The sequence below is a fragment of the Homarus americanus genome, unplaced genomic scaffold (genome assembly GCF_018991925.1).
Source record: "Homarus americanus isolate GMGI-L3 unplaced genomic scaffold, GMGI_Hamer_2.0 scaffold29367, whole genome shotgun sequence".
Classification (NCBI taxonomy): domain Eukaryota; kingdom Metazoa; phylum Arthropoda; class Malacostraca; order Decapoda; family Nephropidae; genus Homarus; species Homarus americanus.
This window is the reverse complement of record NW_024747696.1, coordinates 1-18,893: the sequence shown is the minus strand read 5'-3', so window position 1 is coordinate 18,893 and position 18,893 is coordinate 1. Positions and strand designations below refer to the sequence as shown.

The window sequence follows — 18,893 nt, the reverse complement described above, 5'->3', positions numbered from 1 at the left end:
TCTCTACCTCTGTCAATATCACTGGCTTGGGCTGGCTGTGGTGGGTTGCAGGCGAAGAACTCCGTTATGCTTTGTTGACGGCTGGTTTTTATGTTGTCGTGATAAACCTTGATGTACGGCTCCATAGTCTGCAACAGCTGAGTAGTGAAGATTTCATACCTGTTTGCGTCAGGGTCGTCGGAAAGGAGGAGCTTGGCTTTCTCGACACACTCGATGGCACCCCTAACATTACTATGGGATAAGCGGCGTTCTTCTTGGGATGACGCACCACCTGCCTCTTCACTGACGTCATCATCATCTACCATGTCGTCGGTAGTCACATCAGGATCCCTTATCACCTCCAGGATGTCGTCGTTGGTGGTCTCGGAGAACCCTGCAGCTGTAACACTCTGCGCAGCTTCTCTGGCAAGGTCCACTGCTACTTCAACAGTCTGAACCTCACCAGTCACAGATTGACTCTGCCTAACGCCCAGAATGCCTTGCAACACGTCTCCATGCGTGACGAACAGTTGCTACAGACAGCTGATCCCATGCCTCCACCAAGAAGCCCACTGCTTTCTTGACGTTGAATATTCTCCAGAATTGTTTTAAAAGTACTTCGCTCTTGCTATCGGTGTTGGTGTCACTCAGGTTACGCAATTCTTCCCTGGTGTTGGTGTAGTCGTTCAGGAGCTTGAATTTTTTAGTAGAGAATGCAGCTTTTACATTACAGATTAACTCTTGGTCCGTGGGCTGTAATATAGACGTAGTGTTGGGAGGAAGGAAGACCACTTTTACGTTGGGGTGACGATCTAACAGTAGGGGCGAGTGTCCTGGTGCGTTGTCCAGCAGCAACAAAATCTTGAATGGCGCATTCTGTTGCTCACAGAATTTCTTCACATCGGGAACGAAACAGTCATCAAACCAGGAGAGGGACAGTGTAGAGAACATCCACACCTTACGTGCGATCAGCCAGTGGACATTTAGCTTGGTCATGTCCATGCTCTTGTAGGCGTGCGGCTTGCGTGCTGTGTGGATCACCGATAACTTGAGCTTACAGGTACCGGAGGCATTGGTGGTAAACAGGACGGTGATGCGCTCCTTCTGCAACTTCCGACCCCGACACTTGCTGGCATTCTTCACAACGAAGGTCTTGGAGGGTAGTTTTTTCCAAAAAAGACCAGATTCGTCCATGTTAAACACCTGGTCGTCGGTGTACTGTCCTTCCTCCATAATCTCTCGTAAAAGCGGAGGAAATTCCCTAGCCGTAACACGGTCAGCACTAGCTTCTTCACCACCAATGTTTATATTGGTGATCTTGTTTCTCTTCTTAAACCTCTGTAACCACCCAGAGGAAACATTAAAGGGTTTGGGCTCTGTAATTCCCATCTTTCTTGACACTGCAGCATACAGTTCACGTGCGTACTCCTTAACTGAGCGCGTGTCCACCGCCATGTTCCGTCACGCCTGATGCACCAAGTAGCTCACAAGTAATTTTTCCGTCTTGAGAAGCACCTGGTTGTGGAAATACTTGATCATAGAAGCACCTGTAGACTTTGTGATGTTCATGTGCTTCTTTATCTTGGCTGCATCCTTCTTTATCGTCCGGATCGTAGATTCGTTCACACCATGCTGGCGCGCCAAATCAACCTGTCTTGTTCCTTTCTCCAACTCTTGGATGATCTTGTACTTCACCTCGTAGCTTAAGGAACGTCGTGTCTTCTTTGGCTTAGGGCGGCTGGGTCCAGGTAATGCAAGGTTTCTTTGTGGTGGTGGTCCGGTGGAAGCCATTCTTATGGAACAATGGATACCGATATACACGGTGTAGCCTGGAGGGGTGTAACTGACGTGGTAGGTCGAGGGGCTTGAACGCTCCCGCGGCGGGGCACGTCATAGTACTACATTAAACGAATTACAGCTAGCAGGGAGGGAGATAAGGATGCTTTGCCCAATCACAGTCCGCTACGTCATATAACGCAACAAAGACATACACTGCGCAACCTACTCGCGCCGCTTACACAACATGGCAGATGGCGGGAGGTTTGGATCCAAAAATGGCGAGGCGCGAGAGAACCGCCAGCCGCTCTCCGCGTAAAAGGGTACACGCACCGCGGAAAGTGAGCATTCCGGTTTCGGCAAGGTACCGCGTAAACGCATAAAGTGGTACCACGTAAAGCGAGGGTTGACTGTGTGTGTGTGTGTATATATATATATATATTGATAAAATCACACGGGAAAAAGGGAAACAACGGAGCACCTTAGCTTTCGTCTTTATTCAAGACATCTTCAGAGGCAACTGGATTACATGGACAGAGAGAGGCTTAAATATACAGGGTGACCTTATTAAACATGAGGTCAGGTCATAATGATGTCATCCACTAATCCCCACACCAACACACACGTAGAGGAGCTTAAGAGAAGGGGGCGACGTGACTAGTCAGGTCAGGTCAAAAATAAGGGACCCACTAAATAACTATCCTACATCTAGATCAAAGGTTTTCAAAGCATTTTTAACCTTGAGCCACTGACAAATAAATTTATGTAACATATTATCAGTTTTTAACTGACCATCACTAATGTTTATTGATTTTAATTCCTTAACCCTTTGGATGCGGCATGCGGGTAAACCCGCCCAAAATATTATATTAATTAAATGCGACAAGCGGGGATATCCCACGGCCTTGAAAAAACTTCCCCAAATGAGACGACATGCGGACATATTATGTATTGAGGTATAGGAGTATTTCCTGAATGCAATATAGCTTATTTTTGTACTATTTTGTTTGATATTATCTGAATTTGTAATACATATCTAAATTTGCTGTTTAGTAACCAAATTGATTAAATTTATTTGCCATATACCAGACATTGATTTATACCAATTTCCTGCATTTTTGGGTATAAATGTCATTTTTTCTCTAAAATTTGCACACATATGTGAATTTTTGTTCCAGATTTGGAAAATATACAAAAAGTTCTCTAGGAAAAACATATAGAAAATGTGATTATATGAAATTCATTTTTGGCAGGATAATTGACACTTTTCAGGAACCGGCGCGAAATTTAATTACGCACCTAAAGGGTTAATCAAACTAGCTTCAACCAGAAGTCTTTCTGTGACACAAGATGATTTGAATACTTCGAAGCTTTTTTCCCAAGCAATGGGATGATTATTATTCCTAACATGAATGAAAGCAGTGCCCTGTTCGTTCATGACGGTTAGCATTCCCCGGTCACAGTCATGGGCTCGTGGGCCGTGGGTTCGAATCCTGGTAGGTTGAGGTGTTGATTGTTTGTAGAAGTCCGCGTGTTTATTGGGCTAATGAAATATATATACATATACAGACAGACCCCGACTTACGACTGCTACGACTTACGACCGTCGGGACTTACGACCGCCGCAGATTTTTTATTTAAAAAAAAAAAAAAAAAAAATTTTCTTCAAATGACACGCATTTTCTATACCGAAACGTTTCCAGTTAATGTAGTCTCCATGTATAATTAGAAAATGATGGGGGCCCCATGTGCATTCAGCTGACTACATTAAAGGTAAGTGCTCAGTCACACTGTAACCATTCCTTATTATTTATTACTTTCACTGTACTGTATCCATTCCTCATTATTCATTATTTTTACTGTACTGTACTGTATTTCATTGTAGATTATTTATTAAAAAGAGAAATTTTTTTTTTTTTTTTTTTTTTATCTATGTCGGACTTACGACCTGGATTTGGGTCCCTAACCCTGTCGTAAGTCGGGGTCTATCTGTATATATATATATATTCCCCGACTTACGACTGCTTGGACTTACGTCCATCGGTACAGTTGTACCCCACTTAACGCGGTCAATTGAACCCAGAGGGTCCCGCGTTAAGTGAACAACAGAACATATGGGATTAATTCCAATAGAAACCGGCCCGACCCCCAAACTCCACTTTTTGAAGGCACATACCTATGTTGTAGTAAAAATAACATCTTAATTTTATGATGGTACATGCACACAATTAATACTTAAGAGAAAAGAGAAATACAGTCGCCAAGTTAATGTCCATTCAAATAATGGACTCAACTCCCTCCCTCTCTCACACTACACTCGCTGGCTCTTCCCTCTCAGAGAAATTTTTGGGGGAAAACCACTAAATTTTAATAAATAACACCTCAAACTAAAGTTAGGATAATACAATTGACATTACTGGATTCCTTGTAAGACCAGGAATATTTTGAATATAAATGTCATATATTTTGCACAAAAGATAACATAGTTACCTAGAGAAAAATTTTTATCTAAAATTTGTATGTTTAATGAAAAATATATGATGTTTATATTCAAAATGATCACCAAATTATAAGAATTCCAGCAATGTAAATTATATTCTGACCGGGTAATTTGTATGAATTTTATGAGCTAAAACAAATATCTTCAGTTAATAAAAAAAAAAATAATCTTCACAACACTATCTGTCAATCAAAGTACCCCACCTTGCCCTCCCCCCCTCTTCCAACCGCGCGGTCAGTCCCAACCCACCCCCCCACCCCCCACTAATCCTCCCTTCCAGGGTTTTTAACATTTAGTATTAAATAATACCTCGGATTAAAGTTAGGATAATATAATTGACATTGCTGGATTCCTTGTAAGACCAGGAATATTTTGAATATAAATGTCATATATTTTGCACAAAAGATAACATAGTTAATTTGAGAAAAATTTTTATCTAAAATTTGTATGTCTAATGCAAAAATATGATGTTTATATTCAAAATGATCATCAAATTATAAGAATTCCAGCAATGTAAATTATATTCAGACCGGATAATTTGTATGAATTTTATGAGCTAAAACAAATATCTTCAGTTAAAAAAAAAATAATTCTTCACTGGGTAACAGATGGTCGGTCGGTCCCTCCCTCCCCCCCACCCCCCACCAACCGTCCCAAGGAGATGTGTGGGATAACCACTAAATTTTAATAAATAATACCTCAAACTAAAGTTAGGATAATATAATTGACATTGCTGGATTCCTTGTAAGACCAGGAATATTTTGAATATAAATGTCATATATTTTGCACAAAAGATAACATAGTTAATTTGAGAAAAATTTTTATCTAAAATTTGTATGTCTAATGCAAAAATATGATGTTTATATTCAAAATGATCACCAAATTATAAGAATTCCAGCAATGTAAATTATATTCTGGCCGGGTAATTTGTATGAATTTTATGAGCTAAAACAGGCAGTCAGGCAGGGTGGGGCAAATCTAAAAATAGCGTCTGGAGCCGGACACTCACCGCGTATATGTGGAAAAAATCCGTGTTAAGTGAAAGTTCAGCTCTGGCGAGGCACCGCGTATATGATAAAACGCGTTAAGTGAAACCGCGTTAGGCGGGGTAATACTGTACTTACGACCTGCTCTGACCTTACGACCGTCGGGACATACGACCGCGGCAGTCGTGACCAAAAATATTTTCAAATGACGCGCGCATTTTCTATACTGAAACGTTTCTGTCCAGGGCGAGAGCGCGGCTCGGGTCGCCGCGTGGGTACACTCACTCAGTGGAGCGCTTACTTGGTGTTTGGCTATCGTATCCTATACTGATTGCGCTGTGAACTTTCGTTATTATCGTATTTAATTGACTTTATAATGACTGGAAAGTTTAAAAGTGAAAGTGCTGGTGGTGCTCCAAAGAAAAGGAGACAGGCAATTACTTTTGACATGAAAATGAAGATAATAACGCAGCATGAGAATGGAAAAACTGTAGCAACAATCTCACGTGACCTAGGTTTCTCACACTCAACCATATCCACTATTCTGAAGGACAAGGAACGTACTCGTGATGTAGTGAAAGGAACAACACCTATAAAGGGAACTATAATTTCAAAGAAAAGACAAGGTCCTATTCACGATATGGAAAAATTATTGGTGATATGGATAGAAGACCAGATACAGAAGCGTGTACCCTTAAGCCTTCTAACCATACAGGCTAAAGCAAGATGCCTGTTCCAAAGCCTGAAGGAGCAGGCAGGAGATGAATGTGAGCAAACCTTTATAGGAAGTCATGGGTGGTTTGATAGATTTAAAAATGCTACAGTCTACACAATGTTAAGGTGAGTGGAGAGGCAGCTAGTGCCGATGTTGGTGCTGCCGAAGCTTTTAAGGAGGAGTTAGATGAAGTGATTGTGGAAGGGAATTATTTGCCTGAGCAATTATTCAATGTGGATGAGACTGGATTATTGTGGAAGCGCATGCCTGAGTGGACATACATCCACAAAGAGGCAAAAACAATGCTAGGATTCAAGGCATTCAAGGACAGAATTACACTTCTGTTGGGGGGAATGTTGCTGGTTTCAAGCTAAAACCCTTCATGATCTATCATTCAGAGAACCCCAGGGCTTTTAAACATGTCAGCAAGCACACACTGCCAGTGTTTTATCGCAGTAATAAGAAAGCTTGTATGACCTTAGCACTGTTTGAGGATTGGTTCATGACTTGTTTCATTCCACGAGCCAAGGAGTATTGTCTGCAACAACGGATTCCATTCAAGATTTTGCTGATTTTGGATAATGCTCCGGGACACCCACCACACCTGGACGACATGCACCCTGATGTTCAGGTAGTCTACATTCCACCTAACACTACCTCTATCATCCAACCCATGGATCAAGGTGCTATTGCTGCCTTTAAAGCGTATTATTTACGCACGACCTTCGCTCAGGCTGTTGCTGCTACTGAAGGTGAGAAAACGCTCAGAGAGTTTTGGAAAGAGTACAATGTTTTGTCATGGAAAAGAACATTAGTGCAGCATGGAATCAGGTTACAAAACATTGCATGAATGGAATATGGAAGAAAATCCTGAAAAGATATGTGAACAGTTTCAAAGGATTTAATGAAAATTAAGTTATTTCGGATATTAGTAACAAGATAGTGGAGTTAGGTAAACAGCTGGAGTTAGAAATTGATAATAAAGATGTTGAACAGTTGGTTGAAAGTGTAGCAGAAGGCGCTCAGTAACGAGGATGTTATTGAACTAGATGCACAGAAAATTGCAGAGGAAGAAGAGAGACAAAATGTAGAAGAACCTGCACCCCCCAAAAAGTTTTCAGTGAAACAAATAGCAGAGGTATTTGCTACAATTAATAAAGGAATGCAAATGTTTGATGGCATGGATCAAAATTATGAGCGTTATGCCAAAGTTGACAGAATGATCCAAGATGTACTTGCTTGCTACAGAGAAATTTATAATGAAAAGAAAAAACAAACTGTGCAGTCTAAATTGGACATCTATTTTAAGAAGTCCCCCAGTGCTGTCTCCTCACGTCCCACCAGTGCTGCCTCTTCACTCCCTCAAGATGATCCAATACCTTCACCAGCAAGTTTCCACAGTACATAAACCTGTCTGAAGAAAGCGACATTGATGACCCACCCAGCCCTGTCTCCTCCTCTGCTTCATCCAATTAATATAGTCTCCATGTATCCTGTAAATAGAAAATTATGGGGGCCCCGTGTGCATTCAGCTGACTACATTAAAGGTAAGTGCTCAGTCACGCTGTATCCATTCCTCATTATTTATTACTTTTACTGTACTGTAGCCAGTCCTCATTATTTATTACTTTTACTGTACTGTATTTCATTGTAGATTTTTTTTTTTTTTTATCTATGTCGGACTTAAGACCAATCGGACTTACGACCTGGATTTGGGTCCCTAACCCCGTTGTAAGTCGGGGAGCACCTGTATATATTTCTGCCACAGCACAATACAATATGGTACTTTTCCATGAAGCAAGCAGCCTAGCAACAAGCCTAAATATTTAGGCATTAGTATTATCCAGCCCTACAATAAAAGCAACAGCTGGTTGTAGTTCTATATACAGTACATAAATATATTAGTGTTACATGCCATACTTGTATGTTATGTGAAAAAATAATGTTTTATTAAAGGTGTGTTCACACGTGCATACATTTGGTTGCCAACATGTGATCAACAAGAAGAAACACGGATCTAATGCACGCAGCCGCACCCTACCAGTTGGAACCCTGTGCCTCATTTTGATCACATGTTAGCGACAAATTGTACACACGTGTGGATGCACCTTTAGGCTCACACAAAACAGCCTGTAATTTTCCATGAAGTCATGAGCCAACAGAGACATAAAAACTGGTTGTACTGTATACATAAATACCCTTAGTGTTAGTATCACTCCATATGAACCATTTCAATATAATGTTACGAATTTTTTTTTTCATTAATACCGACTGTAACAGCACATGAATTATGCAAGGCACAAAGAATTTTGGCCACACTTCAGTTAATTTGTATCCAAGAGATAGTTCAAATAGGGTAGAGATCTGAAGTTGTCAAATTAGCAAGGTACAAATGTATTAATATTATTAATGCAAAAATAGTACATTTGCTGCTGGTCTTTCTTATTAGTGAGCATGGACTATAATTATACATTAATGTTATTATTGCCTATAAAACAACAGACTACACCAAGCAACCTGATGTGAACAAAGATGGTAGCAGTGCATGTGCCAAGAGTGGCATCTTTCTTTACTTTATTCTTAGAAAAACCTAAATAGTAGTGCTATTCCTCCACCCAATTTACTTTATTATTCAGGCAAGATATAAGTTCTCTCACATAGGTATGTTTAATTAGGTAGCTGGTTAACTTGGGCTAGGGTCCTTAAATACAGTGGCCCCTCGGTTAACGAACTCAATCCGTTCCAGAAGGTCGTTCGTTAACCAACGTTAATAACCGAAACCATTGTTTCAATGGGTTTTTGGGTAATTGGTTCCAGCTCACCGAAAATTTCCTAAATTCAACAAAAATGGTAGAAAAGTTCACTTACTTTGAGGTGTGTATGTAGAAGGCTCCTGGATGATGATGATGATGATGGGATTTAGAATGGGGGTGGAGGAGAAGGAAGAAGAGAAGGCATTGGGGTGGAAGAGAAGTCACCCCATGGTGCCATTTCACCCATAAAATTTTAGCTCTCTGGTTTAATTCAAGATTATTTTCTTTAAATCAACGCTGCACTGCATTATATATTGTCAATATATAAAATATATTTCAAAATGACCAATAATTTGCTTGGAAACACAGAAAAAAAGCGTTTAGTTGAAGAGAGTCTCAAGCAAGATGTTACCTCCAGTGAAAACAGAGAGAGACTGACGCCTGTTTGCTGTGTAAAGAGGCTGGATGCCGCGCATTAAACTAGTCACTTTACCTTCAATTTTGTTCAATAATTGTTAAAATGACTAAAAAATTGAATATTAAACTTTTAAAATTATTGAATAGTATAAACTTCTTGATATTTACAAAAATAGTAAGGAATTTAAGCCCTAGAACCGATTAATGTATTGGCGGACTGATACTAAAGCTGGTTGCCCTGTCAGTGCAAGCGAAAACATGTTGAGGTCGGTTCGTAAGAAGTTCGTTAAGCGAATTTTTTTTCGTTAACCGAATTGAAGATCCTTATGGAAGGCAGTTCGTTAATCGAAATTACGTTAACCGAGGTGTTCGTTAACGAGGGTCACTGTATTATGGTCTCGGTTTTAGTGGGGATCCTCATCCCCATAGGGTTATCCTTTGACGTGAAAGATACAGGGTGAGTTTTGGAGACATTTCTAGGGAAAAAATTTGTTTTATAAGGTGGAAAATGCAGAATTTTGAATCTCAAAGCACATATGTCTTTTCCTGTAAGTTTAAGGAGATACAGTTGTACCCCACTTAACGCGGTCAATTGAACCCAGAGGGTCCCGCGTTAAGTGAAAACCGCGTTAAGTGAATAACAGAACATATGGGATTAATTCCAATAGAACCCAGCCCGACCCCCAAACTCCACTTTTTGACGACAAATAACTATGTTGTAGTAAAAATAACATCTTAATTTTATGATGGTACATGCACACAATTAATACTTAAGAGAAATAGAGAAATACAGTCGCCAAGTTAATGTCCATTCAAATAATGGACTCAACTCCCTCCCCCTCTTCTCACACTACACTCACTGGCTCTTCCCTCTGAGAAATTTTTTGGGGAAAACCAGGTATAGTAATAAATAATTCCTCAAACTAAAGTTAGGATAATATAATTGACATTGCTGGATTCCTTGTAAGACCAGGAATATTTTGAATATAAATGTCATATATTTTGGACAAAAGATAACATAATTACCTAGAGAACAATTTTTATCTAAAAATTGTATGTTTAATGCAAAATATATGTTGTTTATATTCAAAATGATCACCAAATTATAAGAATTCCAGCAATGGAAATTATATTCTGACCGGGTAATTTGTATGAATTTTATGAGCTAAAACAAATATCTTCAGTTAATAAAAAAAAAAAAATATTCTTCGACACTATCTGTCAATCAAAGTACCCCACCTTGCCTTCCCCCCCTCTTCCAACCGCGTGGTCAGTCCCAACCCTCCCCCCACCCCCCACCAATCCTCCATTCAAGAGTTTTTAACATTTAGTATTAAATAATACCTCAGATTAAAGTTAGGATAATATAATTGACATTGCTGGATTCCTTGTAAGACCAGGAATATTTTGAATATAAATGTCATATATTTTGGACAAAAGATAACATAATTACCTAGAGAACAATTTTTATCTAAAATTGTATGTTTAATGCAAAATATATGTTGTTTATATTCAAAATGATCACCAAATTATAAGAATTCCAGCAATGTAAATTATATTCTGACCGGGTAATTTGTATGAATTTTATGAGCTAAAACAAATATCTTCAGTTAATAAAAAAAAAAATATTCTTCGACACTATCTGTCAATCAAAGTACCCACCTTGCCTTCCCCCCTCTTCCAACCGCGTGGTCAGTCCCAACCCTCCCCCACCCCCCACAATCCTCCATTCAAGAGTTTTTAACATTAGTATTAAATAATACCTCAGACTAAAGTTAGGATAATATAATTGACATTGCTGGATTCCTTGTAAGACCAGGAATATTTTGAATATAAATGTCATATATTTTGGACAAAAGATAACATAATTACCTAGAGAACAATTTTTATCTAAAAATTGTATGTTTAATGCAAAATATATGTTGTTTATATTCAAAATGATCACCAAATTATAAGAATTCCAGCAATGTAAATTATATTCTGGCCGGGTAATTTGTATGAATTTTATGAGCTAAAACAAATATCTTCAGTTAATAAAAAAAAAAAATATTCTTCGACACTATCTGTCAATCAAAGTACCCCACCTTGCCTTCCCCCCCTCTTCCAACCGCGTGGTCAGTCCCAACCCTCCCCCCACCCCCCACCAATCCTCCATTCAAGAGTTTTTAACATTTAGTATTAAATAATACCTCAGATTAAAGTTAGGATAATATAATTGACATTGCTGGATTCCTTGTAAGACCAGGAATATTTTGAATATAAATGTCATATATTTTGGACAAAAGATAACATAATTACCTAGAGAACAATTTTTATCTAAAAATTGTATGTTTAATGCAAAATATATGTTGTTTATATTCAAAATGATCACCAAATTATAAGAATTCCAGCAATGTAAATTATATTCTGACCGGGTAATTTGTATGAATTTTATGAGCTAAAACAAATATCTTCAGTTAATAAAAAAAAAAATAATTCTTCACTGGGTAACAGATGGTCGGTCGGTCGGTCCCTCCCTCCCCCCCACCCCCCACCCCCCACCAACCGTCCCAAGGAGATGTGTGGGATAACCACTAAATTTTAATAAATAATACCTCAAACTAAAGTTAGGATAATATAATTGACATTGCTGGATTCCTTGTAAGACCAGGAATATTTTGAATATAAATGTCATATATTTTGGACAAAAGATAACATAATTACCTAGAGAACAATTTTTATCTAAAAATTGTATGTTTAATGCAAAATATATGTTGTTTATATTCAAAATGATCACCAAATTATAAGAATTCCAGCAATGTAAATTATATTCTGGCTGGGTAATTTGTATGAATTTTATGAGCTAAAACAGGCAGTCAGGCAGGGTGGCGGGTGGGGGGTGGTGCGAATCTAAAAATAGCTCTCGAGCCGGACACTCACCGCGTATATGATGAAAGCGTATATGATGAAAAATGCCGCGTTAAGTGAAAATTCAGCTTTGGCAAGGCACCGCGTATATGCGAAAACGCGTTAAGTGAAAGCGCGTTAAGCGGGGTAATACTGTATTGCCAGAGCACAGCAAGCATTTCCTAACTTAGCACCAATAAATCAGAACAGCAAAGCATTTATATTATTTTTAAAAGAGTTTTCAATTAAGTGAATACCTTAATTCTGGTTCTGTACAAAACATTTGTAAATAAGAGGAATAAGTAAAAATTATGATTTTTAGAAACATTGTTATTTATCATATTTCCATATCTTCCCAATAAATATTAAAAGAAAAACCATAGTAAACTGGCATTTAAATGCAATCCTGCTATAAACTGACACAAAAATGGTCTCCAGTGCATTTTTTTAAATTTCTCTTAAATCTTCTGAAATATTATGAACATCAGCATAGTTACATAAAGCTTTGTCCACTCACTAAATATAACATGAAACTTAAATTGTCAACATGCAAAAGAACCAATACATTTTCCTCTAAATCTACAGTAAGCTTAACTCCAAATAAGAAATATACTATGCAGTACAGTATTCCTAAGACAACTATCCTCTTGGCATGGTATAAAAAAAATGAAACCCTTTCAACTGCAATTACACAATTCTAAGATTTAATACAGACAACTATTTTTGTGATTACTGCACAAAAGAACCTGTATCCTCAGATGCATTTTGTACCTTATACTACAGGTACACCTTTTCACCGAGTACAACATTTATCTTCCTAAAGACAGCAAGATATAATTCCTATCTTGTATATGCATAGATGCACCACATGAAAGATTAATTATAGGAACAGTCACCTAAAAATAAATCCTCCCAACAATTCAGAAACCTCTTATATGCCAGTCTACATGGAAAATAAATTCTAGTACACACCATTTGATTTACTACACATAATATAACTTGCTTGAGAGTGCATTTTTCTGTTCAACTGTAGCAACACACTTAATTTCTTCCTGAGTCATACCATCTCCATCCCTTTCAGACAATTCTGAGATGTGTACTTTTGCCCTGGTAATAAGAGAGAGTATATTAACACTAAAATTACTGCAACTGTATACATTATATGTATTTACTGCAAAGGAAACCTGATGTATGGAAGAATTAAATAACAAGCAACAGACATAGTAAGTAGGATTAAGTAGTGATTGTTATAGTAAGTAGTGACAGGTAGGTAGTTGGGTAAGTGTGTAGATGGGTAAAGAAGGTGTTGTAAGCAGATTGGAAAGACGGTAGGTAGCTAGATGAGTAAACAGATAGTTCGGGATATATAAGTGAGTAGGTGGTTAGGGAAGTAAATCTGCAGGTAAGTGAATAGAGATAGGAAATAAGAAGATACCGGTAAGTAGGTTGTGAGGTCAGTATATAGGTAAGTAAGCAGATATGTAGGTAGGTAGGTAAGTAAGTAGTTGGGTAGGTATGAAAGCTAGGTAGAAGGTAGATAAATAATTAAGTAGTAGGTAGATAAATAATTAAGTAGTAGGTAGATAAATAATTAAGTAGGTAGATAGGGAAATAAGTACCATAGGTACCTTTATTTTAGCATCTTATTCTTTATTCATATAAACTAATTATCTTTAACTGAAGGAAGAAAAAGTCGAGGTTAGAGTCAGCTGTTGTATTCATCTGCAGACATGAGCATGGTTTTGGTAAGTATTCTAGTGAATACAGTACAACGTCACATATATAATTCAAACCGATACAACATTAGTCATATTATATTCAAAATATCTATCAATCTAATGTATCTCATGGTTTCTTGGTGGTTGTGCTGTGATTTTACTTTTTACGTTTATCCTCTTCACCACTGATTGGCTCGTTAGCCGCTTGGGCGATCAGTCACGTCTGTTACTTTTCTTTTTCTTTTATCCTCTTCACCAAATGATCGGCTCGTTAGTCGCTTGGGCGATCGGTCACCCCTTTGTTTCACACTGTTGGCAAGTACTGGGCATGCACCAGCTCCTGAATGTACCTGAACCCACTCCAGTGTTGGTCAAGTCTGGTCTTGAAAGAGCTCACACTCGGTGCTGACACAACACTTTCTGGTAGATTGTTCCAAGAGTTCACAACTCTCACGCCGAAAAAGTTTGCCCTCACAGTTTTCTGGACCTGCGGCTTCTTCAATCTTGAGCTGTGACCCCTTGTGGGGCGAGTGTCCGCCAGCTCCAAGTAAGGACACTCGACTGAGTAGTGTCCCTTGAGATGCTTGTACACTTCAATTAGGTCTCCCCTTGCCCATCTGTAGTATAAGCTAGGCAAGTTCAGGCGCTCCAATCTCTCAGGGTAGCTGAGGTGCCGAAGTGCAGGCACCAGTCTGGTGGCCCTCCTTTGAACATTTTCAACCAACTGACAGTTCCTAGCATATCTCGGGGACCAGACAGGGTTTGAGTACTCCAGATGGGGAAGCACAATGTTTTCAAATGGTGCACCCTCGCTATTCTTCACAACATGCATCATTTTTCCACATACTTGGGCACTTATTTCTATACTTGAACACTATTTGAATTTCACATTTCAAGTGTGATACACTTTAAAACACGGTAAGACACATGGTGGTGGCCGCACATCAAACACATGTAAAATGTTTCCTTGTACACCTGAGGTTGCTTTGTTGAATGTGCATACATAGCCATGGCATTTTCTCGTTGGGTGTCTCATTGATGCTGTAGGAAGGATACAGTCCGGGATTTGAGCAAACTGGGAGGCATTAAGGCTTTGATGTGTTTCTGGGAGTGGATGGACTGTGGCTCACACAGTTGGTGGTAGACAGCCAGAAGTTGCTTGAGGATGTGAATGGTGTGGTCAGTGAATTTCTTTCCCTTCACTTGTTGGTATAGTATGTGTGCATTTTAATAATAACATGTCCAGGAGATGGAAAAACATTTTCTTATACCATTTCGTTGTTTTCCAGGCACTTTTTACACTAGAGATCATTGCATCTGATTTATCTCCAAGTCTCATGGTTATATTATAAAAAAGAACACTCAGGTTTCATCTCGTATTGTTTTGTTGCCTTGTGTATGTTATGGCTCAGCACAAAGGTGGACAGTAGACATCAAATTAACACCCTTCTTATTACACCATTATATTGAAAGGCATTACTGTGCTTTCCTAAGGATGACTTGGCCATCACTCCTTTCTTTTTTGTTGGGGAGGTATGGCATAGCAATACGCTTGGCTCTGCATGTCCCACAAGCCCTGGTCTTTGTTGTCATGTAAGTACCTGTACTGGAAAAACACTACCCTGTCCCCCCAGAATGGCCAGTGATAGGATCAAGTGTTGTATCAGTAGTGCCCTCATGTACATAATATCTTGGATGTAGCTCATCTTGCAATCACACATCACAAACAACTTCAGGCCAAAATGGTGTCGCTTGGGTGGAAACTGATACTGCCTCGACACAGCACTATACTTCTACGAATACAAATATTCTGGTAGTATAGATAGAAGAGGGTCCTGAATTTCTCATGTAGGTTGTCAAACATAGCGGATTTTCTTCGTCGAGTCACTGTACCCCTCTAGATTATCATAGACGTGGAGCAAATGTAAAATATTTGTGAAACTGTTTACTGAGAGTAATTTGTGAAATATTGAAGTGGCAGTCTGTACCAGGTCAGTGGTCCAGTACTCTATTTATGAGTGGCAGGGTGGCAACGTGTGGGCTGGGGGTCATCTGGGTCATCATCGCTGTTTGTGTCATCCATCCCTGCAGGAGAGGCAGGCCCAGGGGGTGGGTGTAGGGTCATAAGATGAACCAGGTGTGGGTGAGCGGAGTAAGGGAGAGCGTCGAGATAAAATGCTTATGCCTGTGTTGAGAAGGGGGGTTTCAGAGGCAGGTGAGGAGCATAGGGTTGGTTGACGCTCATGATTACATGGAGAGAGAGAGAGAGAGAACGGCGAGACAATGGTGTCTTCCCGCTTCTTTTTTTTTAGTTGGCCCAATCTCACTACTTCTCCTAATGCTGATGCCAAGAAGGTCCTTGAACCCAATCTTGATCATCACCTTCACACTGAGTCACATATAGTTCCTCATTTTCCTTATCCCCTTACATATTTTCTTCACTTTCACTACTAGTACTTCCCTAAATGTAATCCAGGTCTGTGCGTCAAATCACTTTCATCACACGTGGCTTCATTATCGATATCACTACCACTCATAAAAAATAAGACGGTTTCAAAAAACAATAAAACAATTCCCATTTATTTTGCATAATAGTGAAGCCCAAAACTGCAGGATGTGTATACTTAATACACATTCTTGACCAACAACGCCTCTCAAATATAGAACAAGTATTCTCTTCCATGACCATCAAAAAGTTAATAAATACTGCATTGTAACTCCACAAGTAACCCAATAACCCTCTCCCATCCCCCCCCCCCAAACTCCCTTACCCTCCTCAATCCCCATAACACCACCCCCCCCCACACTTGTGATTTCTTCAGATTCCCGAGTTATGCTTTTGACTGTAACATCTTGACTGGGGTTATCACAGGGGGTATAGGAACACCTTTCCCTGACTGAACTACTGTACTGATTTTTTAATGCATTCAACACCACTAATCAGCATATCACCTGTTAACTTTTCTTTTTTAATTGGTTGATCAACACAACCTTCTTTCTGTTTCTACCATATCTTTACAAATGGTACTTAACATATGTATCATCCAATTATCACCACGTGAAACAGAAATTTTTCATTATGGCAGGACACCGTGAAATCATCCTTTTGAACAGGGAACTTTGGCATGTTAAATTAAGATGATCTGACAAAAACCCCTTCATTAACAAAGGTGAAGGGAAAGGAGGGGTGAAACAGTCCCTCCACAGTACACCCATGCCTGTGGTAATTTATAAATTATTCTAAAAAATATCTTAATAAAATGTGCTTAGGGTAAATATTTAGAGATTTTAACTTGCATAAGCTGGTGGCTATACATACTGTATGTATGTTACTGTAAAAAATGAGCACACATTCCATTATATATATTTATATTATGGATATACATTATACAGAAAATAATAACATAAAATATATTAGTAATGCTTACCCCAGTTGCATGCATTGATCAACTATGGTGATCTCTTGGAGTCAAGGAAAAACTATATGATTCAGATAGATAGAGTGAAGGACATATAAATGAAAGGAATAGATATCCAGGAAGCAGCAGTCTGCATGAATGAATGGAAGGCACAAGAAAAAGGAAAATAAATGTCCGGTGTGTGTTAACCCTTGATTACTTCCACCCCGTATTAAGCAATAAGTGGCTTGAAAACTAAGAAAATTTCAATACTCTCCTGAGATATATATATATGTAAACAATCATAGACATTTACCTGAAAGCAGCCAAATGAGCATAGTACGCAGGGCTTGGAAGGGAGACAGATCTTGTACAACGAAAGTACAGATGGCATAAACTGTAGGTTAGCATCTGTATATCATCCATTGTCATATCATTGTCATCCCACAGAATATGGTAATGAGTTGGTTTGCTGGTACCTTGAATACCCTGGAAATAATAAATTAATTCAATTAAAAGTTGAAAAAAAACTGCTCACACTGTTCCTTTTATATACCCTTTAATGCTTCCTCTGGGTGGTTACAGAGGTTTAAGATCCGGAACAAGATCACCAATATAAACATTGGTGGTGAAGAAGCGAGTGCTGACCGTGCTGCGGCTAGGGAATTTCCTCCGTTTTTACGTGAGATTATGGAGGAAGGACAATACACCGACGACCAGGTGTTTAACATGGACGAATCTGGTCTTTTCTGGAAAAAGCTACCTTCCAAGTCCGTCGTTGTAAAGAATGCCAGCAAGATTCGGGGCCGGAAGATGCAGAAGGAACGCATCACCGTCCTGTTTACCACCAATGCCTCCGGTACCAGTAAGCTCAAGTTATCGGTGATCCACACAGCATGCAAGCCGCACGCCTACAAAACCATGGACATGACCAAGCTAAATGTCCACTGGCTGACCGCACGTAAGGCGTGGATGTTCTCTACACTGTCCCTCACCTGGTTTGATGACTATTTTGTTCCCGATGTAAAGAAATTCTGTGAGCAACAGAATGTGCCATTCAAGATTGTGTTGCTGCTGGACAACGCACCAGGACACTCGCCCCTACTGTTAGATCATCACCCCAACGTAAAAGTGGTCTTCCTTCCTCCCAACACTCCGTCTATATTACAGCCCATGGACTAAGAGTTAATCTGTAATGTAAAAGCTGCATTCTCTACGAAAAAATTCCAGCTCCTGAACGACTACACCAACACCAGGGAAGAGTTGCGCAAAGTGAGTGACACCACCACCGATAGCAAGAGCGAAGAAGATGAGGATCAACAGTTGGCACAGCAAAAAATACTGTTCAAACAATTCTGGAGAGTATTTAACATCAAGAAAGCTGTGGACTTCTTGGTGGAGTCATGGGATCAGCTGTCTATTGCTACAATTCGTCACGCATGGAGACATGTGTTACATGGAATACCAGGTGAGAGGAGGAGTCAATCTGTGACTGGTGAGGTTCAGATTGTTGCAGTAGCAGTGGACCTTGCCAGAGAAGCTGCGCAGACTGTTACAGTTCCAGGCTTCTCCGAGACCACCAACGACGACATCCTGGAGGTGATAATGGAACCTGATGTGACTAACGAGGAGATGGTAGATGATGATGATGACGACGTCAGTGAAGAGGCAGGTGGTGCGTCATCCCAAGAAGAACAACACTTATCCATAGTAATGTTAGGGGTGCCATCGAGTGTATCGAGAAAGCCAAGCTCCTCCTTTCCGA

The 18,893-nt window shown here is 39.4% G+C and overlaps 1 long non-coding RNA gene across 1 annotated transcript; it reads right to left on the bottom strand.

Annotated features, from left to right (window-relative positions):
* Window positions 1-12,326: 12,326 nt before the first annotated feature.
* On the bottom strand, window positions 12,327-17,807 carry LOC121879834. Its single transcript, XR_006091438.1, has 2 exons — window positions 17,445-17,807; window positions 12,327-13,119 (listed from the first exon to the last, which is right to left on the bottom strand). It is a non-coding gene; the product is annotated as an uncharacterized LOC121879834 (long non-coding RNA).
* Between the last annotated feature and the right edge of the window lie 1,086 nt (window positions 17,808-18,893).